We start from the raw sequence: 24,564 nt of genomic DNA, 5'->3' as shown, positions 1-24,564 counted from the left end.
GGATTTGATAGCAAATGGATTGGTTGGATAAGAGAGCTACTGTCCTCGGGTACTTCCTCTGTCATTTTAAATGGGGTGCCCGGAAAGCAATTTAGCTGTAAAAGGGGAGTACGGCAAGGTGATCCACTGTCACCCCTTTTGTTTGTTCTTGCAGCTGACCTGTTGCAAACCTTGGTCAATCATATGCTCAGATCTGGTGTTCTCTCCCTACCTATTGAATCGCATGATCCAGATTTCCCTATAGTGCAATATGCTGATAACACTCTTCTCATTGTACCTGCGGTGGATTCGCAGCTTTTAGCTCTGAAGGAAATGCTTCAAGATTTCCATGCCTCCACAGGTGTTCGAGTAAACTTCCATAAATCTTGCATTTTGCCTATTAATGTGGATGATGCAGAAACTGCTCGGTTGGCTGCTGTTTTCGGCTGCCAAGTTGGAACCCTCCCCTTTACTTATCTGGGGCTTCCTGTGGGAACAACTAAACTCACAATCCAAGACTTGTTTCATGTGGTTGATAGGGTTGAAAGAAGGTTATATGCTAGTTCAAGTCTTCTCAATCAGGGTGCTCGGTTACAACTCCTCCAGTCAGTATTGTCTTCTTTGCCTATTTACTTTCTTTGCAGTTTAAGTTTGCCAGCTGGCATTATAAAGCAACTTGAAAGGATTATGAGGCAATGCTTATGGAGAGGAAATTCTGATACTCCTAGGCAATCACTTGCAGCTTGGCCCCTTGTGTGCAGACCCAAAGATAAAGGTGGCATGGGGATAATCAATCTCATCATCCAAAACAGAGCTCTTTTGTCCAAGCACCTATCCAAGTTTTATAACAAAGCAGATATTCCATGGGTTACTCTCATCTGGAACACTTATTATGATGGTGTTGTTCCTCATGGCACAGTTTCATGTGGTTCTTACTGGTGGAGAGATATCCTTAAGCTTAATGATGTTTTCAGACTCCACTCAGAGGTAATCATCAACATGGGGGACTCTGTTCTTTTTTGGTATGATGCTTGGGTGTTCCTCGGCTCATCTACTCCCCTTAGAGAGAGATTTCAGAGACTATTCTCTTTTGTCATTGATGACAAGGTGTCAGTACGTGAGGTTCTCAGCACACCTAATATGGCTGATCTTTTTCATTTGCCCTTGTCGCTAGAAGCAATGGATGAACTGAATGTTGTCCAGTCTGGTCTTTTTGACCTTCATGCTGATGCACAGATACCAGATTACTGGTCATGGACACCTGGTAAAGGGTTTTTCTCTGCAAAGAGTTATTACACTGTAATGCATTCTCATATGGCCACAGATACTCCAACCAAGTGGATTTGGGAAAGTAAGGCGACAATGAAGATAAAGGTTTTTGCATGGTTGATGCTAAATGATCGACTGAATACAAGAGACATGCTAGTGAGAAGGCACTGGAGATCCACTCAGGATGATAACACCTGCTCGTTATGCTTCGCCCATGCCCATGAAGATAGAGATCATCTCTTCTTTACATGCCAATTCAGCACAAGAGTATGGAACTACTTGGGCATCCAATGGTTAGCTGGTTTAACACCAGCCCAATGTTTATTTGCTGCAAGGAAAAGCTTTGGCAAACCTTTCTTCCGGGAGGTTGTTTATCTAGCAGCTTGGAATATTTGGCTCCTTCGAAATGGCAGAATATTCAGACATGAAAGGCCATCTATTGCTGCTTGGAAGAGAAATTTCATTCATGATGCTACCCTGCACTCTCACAGATTCAAGTCTACTATTAGACCGCTGTTGTTAGGTTGGGTTAATTCTTTGCCTTAATTGGTTGTATGTATCCATGTATATATTTGTGCATAGGTTGTTAATAGCTCAGTAGGTAAGTAGACTTCTTTTCCTTTAGTTAGATTTCCTGTACAGAACCTTTTGTTATGCTTGGTGGTTGGGTTTTAATAAAGTGTTGTGGGGCTGTTGCCTCACAGTTTCCAGTCAAAAAAAAACAATACAATACGTGCCTTGTGTCGGGGTACTGATCCACGAACACCTATGGGACCGGCGGACCGGATCCCTTTCGGTTCGGCGGGGGCGGAGATCGTGCAAAGAGCAAATCGAGGCGATACATGCGAGCGATTTACCCAGGTTCGGGCCGCATGGATGCGTAAAACCCTACTCCTGCTTTGTGGTTTGTATTGGTTTCTTGCTCGGGAGCGCGGAGTGCTACAGTACACACCAGCAGCTAGCGAGACCGAGCGTGAGTGTTCGAACCCACCTCTACGTTGCACACGGGCCTCCTTTTATATGCTCAAGGGGTCACCGACAGGTGTCAACGGAGGTAAAGGGCAAAAATGGAAAGGTGCTGTGGTAGGCACAGCTACCTGCTATAGTGTATCATACCTAACCCTGACGGCAGGGGACAAAGGCCTTAAATGCCCGCCTGTGTCGCCTAAACAGTGTAAAAAGGGACCGCCAGGGACGCCACTGTTCGCCACGATGGCGATCTTGTCAGCGCCGCTTGCCACCGCACGCCCCTGGCTGCACAGCCTTCCGCCACGTACGCCTGGAGGGGCCCCAGAGCGACACGTTGGTGGATGTGCTAGAGCGCGGGCATGGAGAGGTGGCTTGCCGCGGTCGTTGTCTTGTCGCGTCCGGGAGCTTGTCGCTCACCGGGCCTTGCCGGGACGCGTGGTGCGCCGCGGCAAGTTCCTTGAAATGCCTTGGGCGGCCTTCCCGGCAAGCTCCTCTTGCCGGGGTCTTGTCTTCTTGACTTGGACACTTTGTTCTTGAATGGCTCCAAAGGAACCACGGAGGATCTTGGCGGTCACCCGGCAAGCCTTGCCGCGGGATGCTGCGACTGCCCGTGCACAAGTTCGGGATACTAGGGCACCCCTTACTCTAGTACACCGACAGGAGGCCCCGGGCCTGGGCCATACACTGTGCCGAGCGCTGTTGGGCCAGGCCCAAAACAGGGCACGGGCACACACGGCCGAGGTTACGCCGTATCTCACTCCGTATCCACCGCGCCCTCCCCGAATGGCACGCGTTGAATGCGGTGTCGTTGGAGAGATCGTGGGGGTTTATTTATTCGGAAATGCGGAACATCCGCCCCCTCCCCCTTTATAAGCAGGGGAAACAGGGGCAGTTCACACATTCGCCCGTTGCCGCTTCCAATCTCAGAAATCTCCGCTGCCTTCCTCGCCTCCCCAAAGCTGAGAGAGAGAGAGAGAGCAGCGCTCCGCCCCCCAGCGCCGCCAGCACCACCAACGCCGTCAACCTCCTCCACTGCTTCCGCCATGGCTCCAAAGGCCGACAAGGGGAAGGTCGTGAAGTCGACAGAAGCGCAGCGGCTCGCGGCGCTGCGGAAGGAGCGGTCCATCTTCCCCCCCAAGCTCGGCGCGAAGGAGCTGAGGGAGAACTACTACCTATTCTGGTCGGCGGAGACGCGCGCGCACCTGCGCACAAAGGTTCTCCCCGTCGCCACTTGGAAGAAAGCTCCGAATGGGTACCCCTTCTTCGCATTGTTCTTCTACTGCGGGCTCTGCCCGCCCTTCTCTGATTTCTTTTGCGACATCATGAACACCTACGGATTCCACCTCCTCGACTTCACCCCCAACGCCATGCTGACAATGGAAGTTTTTGCACACCTCTGCGAAAACTTTGTCGGAGTCCTTCCCAACGTAGCCCTCTTCCGCCACTTTTTCATACCCCGAGTACAGAGAGGAGAGCCTCTATCCGGCGGAATTGCCTGGATCTCAAGGCCCGGCAAGAAAGAAACCTATCTGGAGGGAGAATTCCGCGGCAAGTGGGAGGAGTGGAGAGCTGATTGGTGCTGGATTGACGAGGAGAGCCCGCAGCCATTTACCACCCGACGCCGAACCCCAGTAGCACGCGACAGCGATTGGACTGACATGGCCCCGGAGGACGCCAGGCTGAAGATTGCCGTCACCAGGATCCTGCGCCTCAGGCTTGTCGGGCTTACTGTTGGCGCAGTTGGCGCAGAGTTCCTTCGCCGCCGCATCGCCCCCCTGCAGGAACGGGGGAGGCCAACTTGGGAGTTCAAGAACGCGGCAGATATCATGAGGCTGCGGCCAGGCCTCAATTACAACTTCACAGTCTTGGAGCTCAACGCAATGCTGCAGGAGCTGTTCAAGTATGACCCCGAGCATCCCGGGGTCTTCAGGTTGCCAGGGGGCGTCGTCCCGTTATGCAACAATTCTGCGCTCGACCGCATCCGTGCAATGATGCCGGAGTGCGACTCGCACGGAATTGCGCCAACTTGGCAGGAGCCCGCAGACGACGTCGTGCAGCAGTTCTTCGACGACTTGGTGGAGGTGCCAATCCGCCCCGACGAGAAGGACGGCCTCACCCGCGACACCACGGATGCGGAGATGGCACTCATCGCCACCAGGCTGGAGGAGGCAGCGGCAGCCGCAGCCGCGGGCGAGTTTGGCTTCACCGTGGAAGAGGCGGATGCAGCGGAAGCGGCAAGCCGTGCCGAGCGAGGGGAGTCCGCCGGCAAGAGGGAACTTGCCGGGCATGATGCCGAGCCGAGCGAGCTGCCAAGGACACAAGAGGTTCGTTGGAAATCAACTCCTCCTCCTCCTCTTCTTCGGGCAGCTCGCCGCAAGCAGAGCCTCCATCCCCACCAAGAAGGCGCCTCCGCAAGGCGGGTGACGTGACGGAGCGGCAAGCGGGTCAACAGTCGCCGCGCCGAGTGACACGCTCCACCGCGGCAAACACCGTTGCCGCGGGAGTGCATCATGCTGTGACGGCAACTGGAGCGGAGTCTAGCCGGACCACCGCTTCAGTTCCTGCTGCTGCTCACGCCGCGCCAACAGCTGGAGCGGGGTCGTCTCAGACCACCGCTACTTCTCCCGCCAAGAGGCCAAGGGAATCCACTCCTCCGCCTCCTCGCACCGGATGTGGGCCAGACTTCGACTTCTCCGCGTTCAGCTCCGACGAAGAAGAAGAAGAAGAGTAAGCTTCTCTTGCTGTATTTGCGTTTCTTCAATTCTTGCTGTTGGTCTTGCTTCTCACTTGCTTTTTTCTCTGAACTTGTTCTTCTTTAGAACTCTGGCCTAGAGAGCGGCAAAGAGGGCCAAGGTCCCGGTGATCGTCATCAAGGACGAGCCCACTGCGACAGCAGGTGGCGCGCCCGAGACAACCTTGCCAGACCCGGCGACTTTCCTCCAGGGCAGCCCCCAGCGTAAGTGTATGGTTTACTTTCTGCTGCGAGGCGCGCTTGGGTACTTGTCTTTGCTAATATTTGTTTGTTGACTTGTGTAGGAGCCGAGCAGCCCCACCAAGAGCCAAGGGAGAATCCCCCGACAAGGGAGAATTCTCCGGCAAGGGAAGGCTTCCCGGTGAGGGAGAAGTCTCCGGCAAGGGAGGGTTCTCCGGCGAGGGACAGCGCCAGCGGCCCCCCGACGACGGAGACCACGACCGCAGAGCCTGGTGCAGGTACTCCCCTTGCTTAAAAACTTCTCTTGGATCCTTCTTCTTTTCTTGATATTCTTTCTGCTGGATTTTGTTTGACTCTTCTCCCCTTTTTCGGCCGTCAGATCCACCTGCCGCAGAGCAGATGGAGACCGAGGTCGCCGCCGACGAACCAGCCGGTGCTGGAGACGCCGCCGGCGTAGAGACCGCCAAGGCCGCCGCCGCAGCAACCGGCGAGGAGTCTGGCGGTCATACTGACGGCCCAGAGGTCGCAGGAGCGCCAGGCGCTACACCGACCGCCGACCCATCCGCCGAAGCCGCAGCGCCAAGCTCCAAGGAGCCCCAGCCGGGCGTTTATTTGAAGGCCGGCGACGACGTCTTCATCAATCTTCCCTGGGCATCAAGCTCCAGAGCGCCGGTCGAGGGGGAGGTCTTCGACGGAGAAGTGCTTGCCTCCGCGGGGCTGAAGTTCGTCGACGCGCCAAGCAGCAGCAGCAACGAGCCCGAAGAGCAGCGGCTGCTGCGGAAGCTGATGTCGCTCTACCGCGCGCGGCAAGCCAAGCAGGAATCCCGCGAGGCACTTGTCACGAAGGCGGGAGCTGACATCGAAAGGCGCGCGGAAAAGCTTGGGGGTTTCCACCGGGAAGCCCTCCGATCCCTGGCGGAGGAGCGGGAGCAGCTCGCTGAGGCGCAGAAGGCCTTCCTCCCCGAGAAGGCCAAAGCTGAAGAGCGGCAATGACTTGCCGCTGTGAAGCTAGCCGTAGAGGAGGGCGAACTGGCGCAGCAGAAGGTCAACCTCGACGCTCACGAGGAGGAGCTTGCCGCGCGCGAGGAAAAACTCGGCGGAGCCCTCAAACAAGCAAAAGACGCCGCCGCCGCCGCGGAGACCGCCAAGGAGGAATTGAAGACGAAGGTGGCGCAGCTAGAAGCCGAACTTGCCGAGAAGGGCAAAGAGCTCAGCGCCGCCAAGGACTCCAACGCGGGTTTTGAGTTGAAGCTGACTGCTTTGACCAAGACGCTGGACGGCGCCAAGAAGCGGGAGGCGGCCTTGAAGGAAGAGATCAAGGCCTACAAGGCGCTGCTGGAGAGCGTTGCCACCCAGAACGCCTTCAAAGAGACTGTGGAGCATTGGACAGAGAGTCTGGTCGATGCTGCCACAGATATTGACAGGGAGTTGGCGCAGCTGGGGATGGGAGATTTTGGGTATCCCTCCGATGACAACCTCCAGCCCAGCGCCAAGCTCGTCCTGTTCTTCAAGGGCGTGGCGACAGCCCTTCAGCGACTCCGGGAGAGGATCCCCAAACAGCTGGCCGACAAATCGCGCAAGATTTGCGCAAGGGCCCTCCAGAAGGTGTTGATGAAGGTGTCCTTCCGCAATCCTGGTCTCCGCCTCACCAACATCCTCAGGACCTTGCCGCCGGAGGCTGATCTGGAGGAGCTCAAGGCCCTTGTCGCACTCATTGTGGACAAGGTGAGCGGGATTAAGAGGGTTGAAGGCGATCGCGTAGATTAGGCCGCCCATTTCTTCTTTCCTTGTCGCTGTTTGACATGTTATAAAAACAGACTATTAGAGCCGCGACAAGTTATCCTTGTAATATAACTTTTATTCTGGGCAATTATTGCAACGTTATTCCCTTCACTTGATCCATCCCTTTCTATGTCTTTTTACCCTACGGTTTTAGGGAACTTGCCGGCGCAGGCACCTTAGCCGTGAGCGCTGAGTGCGGGACGTCAGCAGCCTGCTGGCGGTGCCGCTACCGACAAGAAACCTTGTCTCAACTAGTTGCAGCTCACTTAAGTTGCTGAGCGAACTCGAAAACAAAGTAAGGGCGCTAGCTGCTTACTTAAGTTGCTGAGCGGACATGAAGCAAAGTAAGGGCGCTAGCAGCTCACTTAAGTTGTTGAGCGGACTCGAAACAAAGTAAAGGCGCAACTATCTGCGAGTTGGTTCCTCCGCGCACAGGTTTTCCATACAAAGTGCGGTCGTTCAAGGGAGATAACTTAAAATTTTAAAAAATTTGATTGCTCAAACGTTGGCAACTTAGCTTTTCTGTTGCTTGCTTCTCGGCAAGGCGAAACTTTCTTGAACGACACCTGGTCCATACCATCGTCTTCTCCTTTCCCCCCCGACAAACTTGTGGGCGAGGAGAACCTTGCTTTGAAAAGGAAGAAGAGACAATACAGATATGGAGCTTTACGGCTCGTTATTGCTTACCGTCGTGTAGGTGCTGCACAAAGTGTCAGATCATATATGCCAGAAAATAGAAAGCATAAAATCGACAAAATGTGCGGAGCACATGAGCTTTACTTATGCACGGGGTCTGCGCCCGGCTTTGTACAAAGGATTACATGCAACAGCGGCAAGACTTGTACAAAAGGTGGTTGCCGGAACAGGTTCCGACAACCGCGCCTTACAGGTAAAACTTGCGAAGATGCTCAATGTTCCAGGAGTTGCTCACCGGAATGCCATCTTCGGTCTCAAGGCAGACAACACCAGGCCTTGTGACTCGTTTCACCTGGTAAGGGCCTTCCCACTTCGGCGTCAACTTGTTGGAATTCTTGGCGGACTGAACGCGCCGAAGAACAAGGTCGCCTTCCTCGAGACTTCTGGCGTTAAGTTTGCGGCTATGGTAGCGGTGCAAGGCTTGCTGGTAGTGAGCAGCTCGCACAGCAGCCTGAAGACGGTCTTCCTCAAGGAGCAGCGCGTCATCTTGTCGCAGCTGCTCTTGCTCAAGCTCATCATAAGCGAGCACTCGAGGTGACCCGTATACGAGTTCCGTGGGGATAACTGCCTCTGCTCCATAGACTAGAGCGAAAGGTGTCTGGCCAGTGGCTCGATTTGGTGTCGTCCTGATCGACCAAAGAACCACCGGCAGCTCCTCGATCCAGTTTCTTCCGCACTTGTGCAGCCTGTCGAAAGTTCTGGTCTTGAGCCCGCGCAGCACTTCAGCATTTGCCCTCTCCGCTTGACCGTTGCTTCTCGGGTGAGCAACAGAAGCGAAGCAGACCTTGGTGCCAAGATCTTGGACGTACTGCATGAAGGTGCGGCTCGTGAATTGTGTACCGTTGTTGGTGATTATCCTGTTAGGGATCCCGAAGCGGCAAACAATCGACCTGAAGAACTTGACTGCTGACTGTGCTGTCACCTTCCTCACTGGTTCCACTTCCGGCCACTTTGTGAACTTGTCGATTACAACGTACAAGTACTCAAAGCCCCCGACAGCTCGGGGGAAGGGGCCGAGGATGTCGTGCCCCCAGACCGAAAATGGCCAGGATAAAGGGATCGTCTGGAGAGCTTGAGCTGGTTGGTGTATCTGCTTGGAATGAAACTGGCACGCTTCACACTTGGTTACTTGTGCGGTTGCATCCTGGAGGGCTGTTGGCAAGAAGAAACCTTACCGGAATGCTTTGCCGACAAGTGCCTCCATGTACCTCTGCCAACAGCTTTTGTCCATTGTCCCGGGGAATACACTTCAATTTCACACCGTTCAGTCTTCTTCTGTACAGTGTCTTGTCGACAAACTGATACATACTTGACTGCCGGGCTACTCTTTCCGCTTCTTCTTGCTCTTCGGGAAGTTCTCCTGTCTGAAGGAAATGGAAAATCTGCTGTGCCCATGCTGGAGCTTGTGGCTCAACAACAAGGACCCAAGGCAAATCTGCGGCTGCGGGAACGTCCGCTTCTACGGCGAGGACCTGAGCCTCTGCCGGAGCTTGACGTTCCCTGGCAAGCTTGCCGGAGCGAAACTTGTCGGGAGCTTCTGCTACAACGGAACAAACCCTAGGGCTTGCCGGAGCAGACTGCTCCTCAGCACTCTTGGTGTTGATCTTAGGGACTTTCTTGGCGGCGGCTTCAGGAAGCTCCACCGGCAAGTAATCACCAGAAACCAACTTCCTCTTCTTGCTCTGTCTAGTTGATGGCATTACGGACGGCTGAGTCAGCTTGAGCACAAAGATCCCTGGTTCCACAGGTAACTTAAGTGCAGCACACTTTGACAGGCCATCGGCAATGGCGTTTTGAGCTCTTGGAACATGCTCCATCTGCAAGCCGTCAAAGTGCTCTTCTAGCTTTCTCACTTCGTCGACGTAAGCTTCCATCAATGGACTCTGATAACTCTTGTTTACTTGGCGGACGACAAGCTGTGAGTCACCCCTGACAATGAGCTTCTTGATCCCAAGGTCTGCCGCGATCCGGAGACCGGCAAGCAGGCCTTCATACTCTGCAGTATTATTTGTTGCTTGCTCCTAGGGAAAGTGCATCTGGACTACGTACTTGAGGTGCTCTCCGGTGGGTGCGACAAGCAGCACACCAGCGCCGGCGCCTTGCAGCGAAAAGGCACCATAAAAGTACATCAGCCACTCTTTGCCTGCTTCCTTGTCGGGGATGCTCGTTTCTGGAATTTCTTCATCTGGTGTTGGCGTCCATTCTGCTATGAATTCTGCCAATGCTCTGCTCTGGATAGTTGAAGTGCTCTCAAACTTGAGGCCAAAGCTTGACAGTTCCAGTGCCCACTCAACAATCCTGCCTGTCGCTTCCGGATTCTGCAGTATCCTCTTCAGCGGAAAGCGAGTGACAACTGTGATCTCATGTGCTTGGAAGTAATGGCGCAGCTTTCTCGAGGCCATGAGAAGGCCGAAAAGCAATTTCTGCACGCCATAGTACCTTGACCTAGCCCCCTGCAGAAGGGAGCTGACAAAGTAAATTGGGCGCTGCACCATTTTCTTCTGTATATCTTCTCGCATCTGCGCAGATCCATCTTTGTCGGGACCAGAGCTTGTCGGGGAAGCCCCCTACTTGTCACTGGATGTGCTTGCTGTGGTTGCAGGCTCGTCATCTGCCTCCCTCTCCGCTACTAACGCAGCACTAACCACTTGATTGGTTGCTGCTATGTGCAGCAGCAACTTCTCTTGTGGCTTAGGTGCGACAAGTATTGGAGGGGAGGACAGGTATCTCTTCAAGTCTTGCAGCGCAGCCTCCGCTTCCGGAGTCCATTTCATTGGACCTGCCTTTTTCAACAATTTGAAAAATGGCAGGGCGCGCTCAGCAGACCGAGAGATAAACCTGCTGAGTGCAGCCACACAACCGGCAAGTCTTTGTACATCCTTGACGCGCTTGGGTGCTTCAATCTGCTCAATGGCCTTGATCTTATCAGGATTGGCTTCAATTCCTCGCTGAGACACAAAGAACCCGAGAAGCTTGCCGGAGGGAACTCCAAACACACACTTCTCTGGGTTGAGTTTAAGGCTGATCTTGCGCAGATTTGCAAAGGTCTCGTCTAAATCTTGAATCAGGGTTGCTCTTTCTTTGCTCTTGACCACTATATCATCCATGTAGGCTTCCACATTTCTGTGTATTTGTGGCTCGAGAGCGACATGGACTACTCTTGCAAATGTTGAACCAGCATTTTTTAATCCTAAAGGCATCCGTACGAAACAGTACGTGCCACATGGAGTAATAAATGCGGTCTTCTCCTCATCCTCTTCTGCCATGAAGATCTGATGATATCCTGAGTATGCGTCAAGAAATGAAAGAAAATCACATCCGGCTGTGGAGTCAACAATCTGGTCAATGCGCGGAAAAGGAAATGGGTCTTTGGGACAAGCTTTGTTAACATCAGTAAAATCGATACAAAGTCTCCATTTCCCATTTGCCTTGCGCACGACTACAGGATTGGCCAACCACGTGGGATGGAGCACTCCTCTGACAAGGCCTGCTGCTTCTAACTTCTTGATCTCTTCTGTAATGAATTCTTGCCGCTCCACTGCTTGCTTCCTGACTTTCTGCTTGACGGGCCGCGCATGAGGGCAAACGGCAAGGTGGTGCTCAATCACTTTCCTGGGAACACCGGGGATGTCAGACGGTTGCCAGGCAAACACGTCGACATTCGCCCGCGGGAAAGCAACGAGCGCGCTTTCCTATTTAGGGTCGAGCGTGGCACTGATGGTGAAGGTACCACCAGTGCCGTCCTCCTTAGCGGACACCCTCTTCGTCTCTGGCGGAGCTTCCATTGTCTTCTTACACTTGCCGGTGGAGCTCGATGGTGCGTCCTCGACGGCAGTGCAGCACTCCGAGGAGGTGCGCTTGCCGGAGTGGGCATCAGAACTCTTGTCGGACTTGGTCTTCTTCTTCCCCCCGGGAGTTTTAGCGGCAAGTGACTTGTGATCTGTTGCGGCTACTGCTTCCCGGTAGATCTTGTCGGCACAGATAAGGGCATCTTTCTTGTCGCCGGGGACAGAGATGACGCTTATCGGGCCTGGCATCTTCAGCATGTTATATGCGTATTGAGAGGCCGCCATGAACTTGGCGAGTGCTGGACGGCCAAGTATCCCATTGTAAGGCAATGGAATATCGGCAACGTCGAATGTGACCCTCTCAGTCCTGAAGTTCAGCTCGCAACCAAATATGACTGGCAACGTGACCTTCCCCTTCGGCTTGCTCCTTCCCGGGTTGATTCCTTGGAATGTGCCGATCTCTTCGAGCTCGCTGTCAGGGATTTGGAGTTTTTGGAGTACAGCGGAGGAGATCAGGTTCAAGCCGGCCCCGCCGTCAACTAGCATCTTGGTGACTTTGAGGTTGTGGATAGTTGGTGATACCAACATCGGCAAACACCCGACCGCAGTTGTGCGATCAGGGTGATCCTCAATGTCGAAGATGATAGGCGTGCTGGACCATTTCAGAAGTTTGCGCGATTCGACAGGTGGTTCCGCTGCATTGACTTCCCGCGCCCACTGCTTGAGTTGGCGGTGCGAAGTATGCAGGGAAGCGCCGCCGTCAATGCACAAGACCTCTGTGGCTTTCTGAAACTCCTGCTCACTGGTCTCAACATCATCCATGTCTTCGTCGTCGTCGTCGTCTTCATCGTTGTCGCGGCCGCGGGGAGGTCTGTCTCCTTGATGCTGCTTAGCCTTGCCGCGGCGTCCTCCTCGGCCGGCGCGCTTCTTGCCAGATTCTGCAGCGCCACCTTGGGCCCTCTCCTTGTCTCGCCGCTCGTACTCAGCCTTTTGCTGCTGGACAAGCTGCTCGACCTTCTTGCAGCTCTGGAGGTCATGGCCCTTGGTGCGGTGAATCTTGCAATATTGCTTGTCGGAGCCGTCCTGCTTGTCGGCGACGGCCACAGCCTGGCAGTTGGTGCACGCTGCAACCTCCTTGCCGGAGCTACCAACTTTGGCTTTCTTGGTGCCACCTTCATTGCCGGACTGCTCAACGACTAGCACCTCTTTGCCTTTCTTCTTCCTATTCCGCCGCCGGTTTTTCTTTGCCGGGGCAGCATCCTCACTGTCAGATCCTTCCGCTCCGGTCTTCTCTCCGGGGAGTCTCCTCCCTTCCTCAGCACGTGCACATTTGTCGGCCAGGGCGTACAGCTCACTGACGTCTCTGATCCTGCACATCGCCATCTCCTCCCTCATCCTGCGGTTACGCACGTTCTGATGGAACACGCTGATGACCGCGGCGGGGTGGACGTCTGGGATGTTATACTGTACCCGGCTGAACCTTTGAATGTACTTGCGCAGAGGCTCTCCTTCCTTCTGGGCGAGCAGATGAAGGTCACTCTCCTGGCCATGAGGTTTGTGGCTGCCTGTAAAGGCGCCAACAAACTGATGGCATAGTTCTGCCCAGGAGGATATGGAGTTGTCCAGCAAGTGCATGAGCCAGGACCTGACGTTGGGCTTGAGCACCAACGGGAAGTAGTTGGCAAGGATCTTGTCGTCTCGCCCCCCGGCAGCCTGCACCGTGATGGTGTAGATGCTGAGGAACTCCGACGGATGCGTCTTGCCGTCGTACTTCTCGGGTACATCTGGTTTGAAATTCTTCGTGCTGGGCCACTTGACTTGCCGCAGCTCACGGGTGTACGCAGGGCAACCTACCGCGTACGGCAAGTCGCCTGGTTCCCCTGGCGCATGCATGTCAACAGAGGGCCCAGCGCGCTGGTCTGATTGACGTCGCGCTTCTCTCCGGCGCTCAATGCGAGTACGAGCGTCTTCTTGTTGTCGTTCTTGAAGAACTTGGCGCTGATCACGACGAGCTCGCGGATCTGACGACGCGGTGGAGTCGCTGTCGAGGTGGATCCGGCGAGTCGGCGACCTTGGCCTTCGGGGTGGGGAGTGCATAGAGGTTCCACCCCCACCGGTCTTGTCGCCACCGGCTCGTGCCTGGCTGACTCGCTGCGGCTGCGACGTGCTCGGCTGCCGAGGAGTGTCGCCGTTGGCGAAGCCGATGAGACTCTGGATAGTGGCCCTCCAGTCGTCGATCTTGTCCTCCGCTGGAGGGTAGTCTAGGAGCAGCTGAGCTCGCGCCACAGCTTCTGCTGCAGTGGCGGGTGGCGGTGGCGAACGGTGCGAGGAGCGGGATATGCTCGGACTTCTAACTATGTTAGAAGGAGCAGTCAAGTTTCGCTTCGGCAAGCTTGCCGGGGAACGTCAAGCTCCGGCAGAGGCTCAGGTCCTCGCCGTAGAAGCTGACGTTCCCGCAGCCGCAGATTTGCCTTGGGTCCTTGTTGTCGAGCCACAAGCTCCAGCATGGGCACAACAGATTGTCCATTTCCTTCAGACAGGAGAACTTCCCGAAGAGCAAGAAGAAGCGGAAAGAGTAGCCCGGTAGTCAAGTATGTATCAGTTTGTCGACAAGACACTGTACAGAAGAAGACTGAACGGTGTGAAATTGAAGTGTATTCCCCGGGAAGACGGACAAAAGCTGTTGGCAGAGATACATGGAGGCATATGTGGTCACCACATTGGCGCAAGAGCACTTGTCGGCAAAGCATTCCGGCAAGGTTTCTTCTGGCCAACAGCCCTCCAGGATGCAACCGCACAAGTAACCAAGTGTGAAGCGTGCCAGTTTCATTCCAAGCAGATACACCAACCAGCTCAAGCTCTCTAGACGATCCCTTTATCCTGGCCATTTTCGGTCTGGGGGCTCGACATCCTCGGCCCCTTCCCCCGAGCTGTCGGGGGCTTTGAGTACTTGTACGTTGCAATCGACAAGTTCACAAAGTGGCCGGAAGTGGAACCAGTGAGGAAGGTGACAGCACAGTCAGCAGTCAAGTTCTTCAGGTCGATTGTTTGCCGCTTCGGGATCCCTAACAGGATAATCACCGACAACAGTACACAATTCACGAGCCGCACCTTCATGAAGTACGTCCAAGATCTTGGCGCCAAGGTCTACTTCGCTTCTGTTGCTCACCCGAGATGCAACGGTCAAGCGGAGAGGGCAAATGCTGAAGTGCTGCGCGGGCTCAAGACCAGAACTTTCGACAGGCTGCACAAGTGCGGAAGAAACTGGATCGAGGAGCTGCCGGTGGTTCTTTGGTCGATCAGGATGACGCCAAATCGAGCCACTGGCCAGACACCTTTCGCTCTAGTCTATGGAGCAGAGGCAGTTATCCCCACGGAACTCGTATACGGGTCACCTCGAGTGCTCGCTTATGATGAGCTTGAGCAAGAGCAGCTGCGACAAGATGACGCGCTGCTCCTTGAGGAAGACCGTCTTCAGGCTGCTGTGCGAGCTGCTCACTACCAGCAAGCTTTGCACCGCTACCATAGCCGCAAAGTTAACGCCAGAAGTCTCGAGGAAGGCGACCTTGTTCTTCGGCGCGTTCAGTCCGCCAAGAATTCCAACAAGTTGACGCTGAAGTGGGAAGGCCCTTACCGGGTGAAACGAGTCACAAGGCCTGGCGCTGTACGCCTTGAGACCGAAGATGGCATTCCGGTGAGCAACTCCTGGAACATTGAGCATCTTCGCAAGTTTTACCCGTAAGGCGCGGTTGTCGGAACCTGTTCCGGCAACCACCTTTTGTACAAGTCTTGCCGCTGTTGCATGTAATCCTTTGTACAAAGCCGGGCGCAGACCCCGTGCATAAGTAAAGCTCATGTGCTCCGCACATTTTGTCGATTTTATGCTTTCTATTTTCTGGCATATATGATCTAACACTTTGTGCAGCACCTACTCCACGGTAAGCAATAACGAGCAGTAAAGCTCCATATCTGTATTGTCTCTTCTTCCTTTTCAAAGCAAGGTTCTCCTCGCCCACAAGTTTGTCGGGGGGGGGGGAGGAGAAGACGATGGTATGGACCAGGCGTCGTTCAAGAAAGTTTCGCCTTGCCGAGAAGCAAGCAACAGAAAAGCTAAGTTGCCAAAGTTTGAGCAATCAAATTTGTTAAAATTTTAAGTTATCTCCCTTGAACGACCGCACTTTGTATGGAAAACCTGTGCGCGGAGGAACCAACTCGCAGCTAGTTGCGCCTTTACTTTGTTTCGAGTCCGCTCAACAACTTAAGTGAGCTGCTAGCGCCCTTACTTTGCTTCGAGTCTGCTCAGCAACTTAAGTAAGCAGCTAGCGCCCTTACTTTGTTTTTGAGTTCGCTCAGCAACTTAAGTGAGCTCCAACTAGTTGCGACAAGGTTTCTTATCGGTAGCGGCACCGCCAGCAGGCTGCTGACGTCCCGCACTCAGCGCTCGCGGCTAAGGTGCCTACACCGGCAAGTTCCCTAAAAGCGTAGGGTAAAAAGACATACAAAGGGAGGGATCAAGTGAAGGGAATAACGTTGCAATAATTGCCCAGAATAAAAGTTATATTACAAGGATAACTTGTCGCGGCTCTAATAGTCTGTTTTTATAACATGTCAAACAACGACAAGGAAAGAAGAAATGGGCGGCCTAATCTACGCGATCGCCTTCGACCCTCTTAATCCCGCTCACCTTGTCCACAATGGGTGCGACAAGGTCCTTGAGCTCCTCCAGATCAGCCTCCGGTGGCAAGGTCCTGAGGATGTTGGTGAGGCGGAGACCAGGATTGCGGAAGGCCACCTTCATCAACACCTTCTAGAGGGCCCCTGCGCAAATCTTGCGCGATTCGTCGGCCAGCTGTTTGGGGATCCTCTCTCGGAGTCGCTGAAGGGCTGTCGCCACGCCCTTGAAGAACAGGACGAGCTTGGCGCTGGGCTGGAGGTTGTCGTCGGAGGGATACCCAAAATCTCCCATCCCCAGCTGCGCCAACTCCCTGTCAATATCCGTGGCAGCATCGACCAGACTCTCCGTTCAATGCTCCACAGTCTCTTTGAAGGTGTTCTGGGTGGCGGCAACGCTCTCCAGCAGCGCCTTGTCGGCCTTGATCTCTTCCGTCAAGGCCGCCTCCCGCTTCTTGGCGCCGTCCAGCGTCTAGGTCAAAGCGGTCAGCTTCAACTCAAAACCCGCGTTGGAGTCCTTGGCGGCGCTGAGCTCTTTGCCCTTCTCGGCAAGTTCGGCTTCTAGCTGCGCCACCTTCGTCTTCAATTCCTCCTTGGCGGCCTCGGCGGCGGCGGCGGCGTCTTCTGCTTGTTTGAGGGCTCCGCCGAGTTTTTCCTCTCGCGCGGCAAGCTCCTCCTCGTGAGCGTCGAGGTTGACCTTCCACTGCGCCAGCTCGCCCTCCTCTATGGCTAGCTTCACAGCGGCAAGTCGTTGCCGCTCTTCGGCTTCGGCCTTCTCGAGGAGGAAGGCCTTCTGCGCCTCAGCGAGCTGCTCCCGCTCCTTCGCCAGGGATCGGAGGGCTTCCCGGTGGAAACCCCCAAGCTCTTCCGCGCGCCTTTTGATGTCAGCTCCCGCCTTCGCGACAAGTGCCTCGCGGGATTCCAGCTTGGCTTGCCGCGCGCGGTAGAGCGACATCAGCTTCCGCAGCAGCCGCTCCTCTTCGGGATCGTTGCTGCTGCTGCTTGGCGCGTCGACCAACTTCAGCCCCGCGGAGGCAAGCACTTCTCCATCGAAGACCTCCCCCTCGACCGGCGCTCTGGAGCTTGATGCCCAGGGAAGATTGATGAAGACGTCGTCGCCGGCCTTCAAATAAACGCCCGGCTAGGGCTCCTTGGAGCTTGGCGCTGCGGCTTCGGCGGATGGGTCGGCGGTCGGTGTAGCACCTGGCGCTCCTGCGGCCTCTGGGCCGTCAGTACGATCGCCAGACTCCTCGCCAGTTGCTGCGGCGGCAGCCTTGGCGGCCTCTGCGCCGGCGGCGTCTCCAGCACCGGCTGGTTCGTCGGCGGCGACCTCGGTCTCCATCTGCTCTGCAGTGTGTGGATCTAACGGCCAGAAAAGGGGAGAAGAGTCAAACAAAATCCAACAGAAAGAAGATCAAAAGAAGAAGGATCCAAGAGAATTTTTGAAGCAAGGGGAGTACATGCACCAGGCTCTGCGGTCGTGGTTTCCATCGTCGGGGGGCCGCTGGCGCTGTCCCTCACCGGAGAACCCTCCCTTGCCGGAGACTTCTCCCTCACCATGAAGCCTTCCCTTTCCGGAGAACTCTCCCTTGTCGGGGGATTCTCCCTTGGCTCCTGGTGGGGCTGCTCGGCTCCTACACAAGTTAACAAGCAAATATTAGCAAAGACAAGTACCCAAGCGCGCCTCGCAGCAGAAAGTAAATCATGCACTTACGCTGGGGGCTGCCCTGGAGGAATGTCGCCGGGTCCGGCAGGGTTGTCTGGGGCGCGCCACCTGCTGTCGCAGTGGGCTCGTCCTCGATGACGATCACTAGGACCTTAGCCCTCTTTGCCGCTCTCTGGGCCAGAGTCCTAAAAAGGAACAATTTCAGAAGAAAAGCAAGTGAGAAGCAAGACCAAGGGCAAGAATTTAAGAAACGCAAATACAGCAAGAGAAGCTTACTCTTCTTCTTCTTCTTCTTCGTCGCAGCTGAACGCGGAGAAGTCGAAGTCTGGCCCACGTCCGGCGCGAGGAGGCGGAGGAGTGGCTTCCCTTGGCCGCTTGGCGGGAGCAGTAGCGGTGGTCTGAGACGACCCCGCTCCAGCTGTCGGCGCGGCATGAGCAGCAGTAGGAACTGAAGCGGTGGTCCGGCTAGACTCGGCTCCAGTTGCCGTCGCAGCATGAGGTGCTCCCGCGGAAACGGTGTTTGCCGCGGTGGAGCGTGTCACGCGGCGCGGCGACTGTTGACCCACTTGCCGCTCCGTCACGTCACCCGCCTTGCGGAGGCGCCTTCTTGGTGGGGATGGAGGCTCTGCTTGCGGTGAGCTGCACGAAGAAGAGGAGGAGGAGGAGTTGATTTCCAACGAACCGCTTGTGTCCTTGGCGGGCTCGCTCGGCTCGGCATCACGCCCGGCAAGTTCCCTCTTGCCGGCGGACTCCCCTCGCTCGGCATAGCTTGCCGCTTCCGCTGCATCCGCCTCTTCCACGGTGAAGCCAAACTCGCCCGCGGCTGCGGCTGCCGCTGCCTCCTCCAGCCTGGTGGCGATGAGTGCCATCTCCGCATCCGTGGTGTCGCGGGTGAGGCCGTCCTTCTTATCGGGGCGGATTGGCACCTCCACCAAGTCGTCGAAGAACTGCTGCACGATGTCGTGTGCGGGCTCCTTCCAAGTTGGCGCAATTCCGTGCGAGTCGCACTCCGGCATCATTGCACGGATGCGGTCGAGCGCAGAATCGTTGCACAACGGGACGACGCCCCCCAGCAATCTGAAGACCTCGGGATGCTGGGGGTCATACTTGAACAGCTCCTGCAGCATTGCGTTGAGCTCCAAGACTGTGAAGTTGTAATTGAGGCCTGGCCGCAGCCTCATGATATCTGCCGCGTTCTTGAACTCCCAAGTTGGCCTCCCCCGTTCCTGCAGGGGGGCGATGCGGCGGCGAAGGAAGTCTGCGCCAACTGCGCCAACAGTAAGCCCGGCAAGCCTGAGGCGCAGGATCCTGGTGACGGCAATCTTCAGCCTGTCGTCCTCCGGGGCCATGTCACTCCAATCGCTGCCGCGTGCTACTGGGGTTCGGCGTCGGGTGGTAAATGGCTGCGGGCTCTCCTCGTCAATCCAGCACCAATAAGCTCTCCACTCCTCCCACTTGCCGCGGAATTCTCCCTCCAGATAGGTCTCTTTCTTACCGGGCCTTGAGATCCAGGCAATTCCGCCGGATAGAGGCTCTTCTCTCTCTACTCGGGGTATGAAAAAGTGGCGGAAGAGGGCTACGTTGGGAAGGACTCCGACAAAGTTTTCGCAGAGGTGTGTGAAAACTGCCATTGTCAGGACGGCGTTGGGGGTGAAGTCGAGGAGGTGGAATCCGTAGGTGTTCATGATGTCGCAAAAGAAATCAGAGAAGGGCGGGTAGAGCCCGCAGTAGAAGAACAATGCGAAGAAGCGGTACCCATTCGGAGCTTTCTTCCAAGTGGCGGCGGGGAGAACCTTTGTGCGCGGGTGCGCGCGCGTCTCCGCCGACCAGAACAGGTAGTAGTTCTCCCTCAGCTCCTTCGCGCCGAGCTTGGGGGAAGACGGACCGCTCCTTCCGCAGCGCCGCGAGCCGCTGCGCTTCGGTCGACTTCACGGCCTTCCCCTTGTCGGCCTTTGGAGCCATGGCGGAAGCAGTGGAGGAGGTTGACGGCGTTGGTGGTGCTGGCGGCGCTGGGGGGCGGAGCGCTGCTCTCTCTCTCTCAGCTTTGGGGAGGCGAGGAAGGCAACGGAGATTTCTGAGATTGGAAACGGCAACGGGCGAATGTGTGAACTGCCCCTGTTTCCCCTGCTTATAAAGGGGGAGGGGGCGGACGTTCCGCATTTCCGAATAAAGAAACCCCCACGATCTCTCCCACGACGCCGCATTCAACGCGTACCGTTCAGGGAGGGCGCGGTGGATACGGAGTGAGATACGGCGTAACCTCGGCCGCGTGTGCCCATGCCCTGTTTTGGGCCTGGACCAACAGTGCTCGGCATCGTGTATGGCCCAGGCCCGGGGGCTCCTGTCGGTGTACTAGAGTAAGGGGTGCCCTAGTATCCCGAACTTGTGCACGGGCAGTCGCAGCATCCCGCGGCAAGGCTTGCCGGGTGACCGCCAAGATCCTCCGTGGTTCCTTTGGAGCCATTCAAGAACAAAGTGTCCAAGTCAAGAAGACAAGACCCCGGCAAGAGGAGCTTGCCGGGAAGGTTAACAAAAGCATCCCAAGACCCCGGCAAGAGGAGCTTGCCGGGAAGGCCACCCAAGGCATTTCAAGGAACTTGCCGTGGCGCACCACGCGTCCCGGCAAGGCCCGGTGAGCGACAAGCTCCCGGACACGACAAGACAACGACCGCGGCAAGCTGCTTGCCGCGGCAAGCCACCTCTCCGTGCCCGCGCTCTAGCACATCCACCAACGTGTTGCTCTGGGGCCCCTCCAGGCGTACGTGGCGGAAGGCTGTGCAGCCAGGGGCGTGCGGTGGCAAGCGGCGCTGACAAGATCGCCATCGTGGCGAACGGTGGCGTCCCTGGTGGTCCCTTTTCGCACTGTTTAGGCGACACAGGCGGGCATTTAAGGCCTTTGTCCCCTGCCGTCAGGGTTAGGTATGATACACTATAGCAGGTAGCTGTGCCTACCACAGCACCTTTCCATTTTTGCCCTTTACCTCCATTGACACCTGTCGGTGACCCCTTGAGCATATAAAAGGAGGCCCGTGTGCAACGTAGAGGTGGGTTCGAACACTCACGCTCGGTCTCGCTAGCTGCTGGTGTGTACTGTAGCACTCCGCGCTCCCGAGCAAGAAACCAATACAAACCACAAAGCAGGAGTAGGGTTTTACGCATCCATGCGGCCCGAACCTGGGTAAATCGCTCGCGTGTATCGCCTCGATTTGCTCTTTGCACGATCTCCGCCCCCGCCGAACCGAAAGGGATCCGGTCCGCCGGTCCCATAGGTGTTCGTGGATCAGTACCCCGACACAAGGCACGTATTGTATTGTTTGTTTTGACTGGAAACTGTGAGGCAACAGCCCCACAACACTTTATTAAAACCCAACCACCAAGCATAACAAAAGGTTCTGTACAGGAAATCTAACTAAAGGAAAAGAAGTCTACTTACCTACTGAGCTATTAACAACCTATGCACAAATATATACATGGATACATACAACCAATTAAGGCAAAGAATTAACCCAAGCTAACAGCAGCGGTCTAATAGTAGACTTGAATCTGTGAGAGTGCAGGGTATCATCATGAATGAAATTTCTCTTCCAAGCAGCAATAGATGGCCTTTCATGTCTGAATATTCTGCCATTTCGAAGGAGCCAAATATTCCAAGCTGCTAGATAAACAACCTCCCGGAAGAAAGGTTTGCCAAAGCTTTTCCTTGGAGCAAATAAACATTGGGCTGGTGTTAAACCAGCTAACCATTGGATGCCCAAGTAGTTCCATACTCTTGTGCTGAATTGGCATGTAAAGAAGAGATGATCTCTATCTTCATGGGCATGGGCGAAGCATAACGAGCAGGTGTTATCATCCTGAGTGGATCTCCAGTGCCTTCTCACTAGCATGTCTCTTGTATTGAGTCGATCATTTAGCATCAACCATGCAAAAACCTTTATCTTCATTGTCGCCTTACTTTCCCAAATCCACTTGGTTGGAGTATCTGTGGCCATATGAGAATGCATTACAGTGTAATAACTCTTTGCAGAGAAAACCCCTTTACCAGGTGTCCATGACCAGTAATCTGGTATCTGTGCATTAGCATGAAGGACAAAAAGACCAGACTGGACAACATTCAGTTCATCCATTGCTTCTAGCGACAAGGGCAGATGAAAAAGATCAGCCATATTAGGTGTGCTGAGAACCTCACGTACCGACACCTTGTCATCAATGACAAAAGAGAATAGTCTCTGAAATCTCTCTCTGAGGGGAGTAGATGAGCCGAGGAACACCCAAGCATCATACCAAAAAAGAACAGAGTCCCCCATGTTGATGATTACCTCTGAGTGGAGTCTGAAAACATCATTAAGCTTAAGGATATCTCTCCACCAGTAAGAACCACATGAAACTGTGCCATGAGGAACAACACCATCATAATAAGTGTTCCAGATGAGAGTAACCCATGGAATATCTACTTTGTTATAAAACTTGGATAGGTGCTTGGACAAAAGAGCTCTGTTTTGGACCTGTATTGAGATCCAAAAAGAGAGAAGAAGCCATCTAGCTACTAACTATGGACCTGTAGGTCTGAAGTAAACTACTCACACTTCATCGAAGAGGCTATGTTGTTGATGTAGAAGCCCTCCGTGATCGATGCCCCCTCCGGCGGAGCTCCGGAACAGGCCCCAAGATGGGATCTCGTGAATACAGAAAGTTGCAGCGGTGGAATTAGGTTTTTGGCTCCTTATTTGATCGTTTGGGGGTACGTAGGTATATATAGGAGGAAGGAGTACGTCGGTGGAGCAACAGGGGGGCCACGAGGGTGGAGGGCGCGCCTGGTGGGGGTGGGCGCGCCCCCCTACCTCGTGGCCACCTCTTTTGTGTCTTGATGTAGGGTCCAAGTCTCCCGGGTCTTGTTCGTTGAGAAAATCACGTTCCCGAAGGTTTCATTCCGTTTGGACTCCGTTTGATATTCCTTTTCTTCGAAACCCTAAAACAGGCAAAAAAACAGCAATTCTGGGATGGGCCTCCAGTCAATAGGTTAGTCCCAAAAATAGTATAAAAGTGGAGAATAAAGCCCAATAATGTCCAAAACAGTAGATAATATAGCATGGGGCAATCAAAAATTATAGATACATTGGAGACGTATCAAGCATCCCCAAGCTTAATTCCTGCTCGTCCTCGAGTAGGTAAATGATAAAAACAGATTTTTTGATGCGGAGTGCTACTTGGCATAATTTTAATGTAATTCTTCTTAATTGTGGTATGAATATTCAGATCCGAAAGATTCAAGACAAATGTTTAATATTGACATAAAAATAATAATACTTCAAGCATACTAACAAAGCAATTATGTCTTCTCAAAATACATGGCCAAAGAAAGTTATCCCTACAAAATCATATAGTCTGACTATGCTCCATCTTCACCACACAAAATATTTAAATTATGCACAACCCTGATAACAAGCCAAGCAATTGTTTCATACTTTTGACATTCTCTAACTTTTTCAATCTTCATGCAATACATGAGCATGAGCCATGGATATAGCACTATAGGTGGAATAGAATGGTGGTTGTGGAGAAGACAAAAAGGGAGAAGATAGTCTCACATCAATTAGGCGTATCAACGGGCTATGGAGATACCCATCAATAGATATCAATGTGAGTGAGTAGGGATTGCCATGCAACGGATGCACTAGAGCTATAGGTATATGAAAGCTCAAAAAGAAACTAAGTGGGTGTGCATCCAACTTGCTTGCTCATGAAGACCTAGGGCATTTTGAGGAATCCCATCATTGGAATATACAAGCCAAGTTCTATAATGAAAAATTCCCACTAGTATATGAAAGTGATAACATGAGAGACTCTCTACTATGAATATCATGGTGCTACTTTGAAGCACAAATGTGGTAAAAGGATAGTAACATTGTCACTTCTCTCTTTTTCTCTCATTTTTTTATTTGGGCCTTTTCATTTTCTTTTTTATGGCCTATTTTCTTTCTCTTTTTTTCGTCCGGAGTCTCATCACGACTTGTGGGGGAATCATAGTCTCCATCATCCTTTCCTCACTGGGACAATGCTCTAATAATGATGATAATCACACTTTTATTTTTCTTACAACTCAACAATTACAACTCGATACTTAGAACAAAATATGACTCTATGTGAATGCCTCCGGCGGTGTACCAGGATATGCAATGATGCATGAGTGACATGTATGAAAGAATTATGAATGGTGGCTTTGCCACAAATACGATGTCAACTACATCATCATGCTAAGCAATATGATGGTGATGGAGTGTGTCATAATGAACGAAACGGTGGAAAGTTGCATGGCAATATATCTCGGAATGGCTATGGAAATGCCATAATAGGTAGGTATGGTGGCTGTTTTGAGGAAGGTATATGGTGGGTGTATGATGCGGGCGAAAGGTGCGCGGTATTAGAGGCTAGCAAAGGTGGAAGGGTGAGAGTGCGTATAATCCATGGACTCAACATTAGTCATAAAGAACTCATATACTTATTGCAAAAATCTACAAGTTATCAAAGCAAAGTATTACACGCATGCTCCTAGGGGGATAGATTGGTAGGAAAAGACCATCGCTCGTCCCCGACCGCCACTCATAAGGAAGACAATCAAAAAGTAAATCATGCTCCGACTTCATCACATAACGGTCACCATACATGCATGCTACGGGAATCACAAAATTTAACACAAGTATTTCTCAAATTCACAATTACTCAACTAGCACAACTTTAATATCACCATCTTTATATCTCAAAACAATTATCAAGCATCAAACTTCTCATAGTATTCAGCACACTCATAAGAAAGT

The sequence above is a fragment of the Triticum dicoccoides genome, chromosome 6A (assembly GCF_002162155.2).
Source record: "Triticum dicoccoides isolate Atlit2015 ecotype Zavitan chromosome 6A, WEW_v2.0, whole genome shotgun sequence".
In the NCBI taxonomy this organism is placed as follows: Eukaryota; Viridiplantae; Streptophyta; class Magnoliopsida; order Poales; family Poaceae; genus Triticum; species Triticum dicoccoides.
This window is presented reverse-complemented; position numbering follows the sequence as displayed.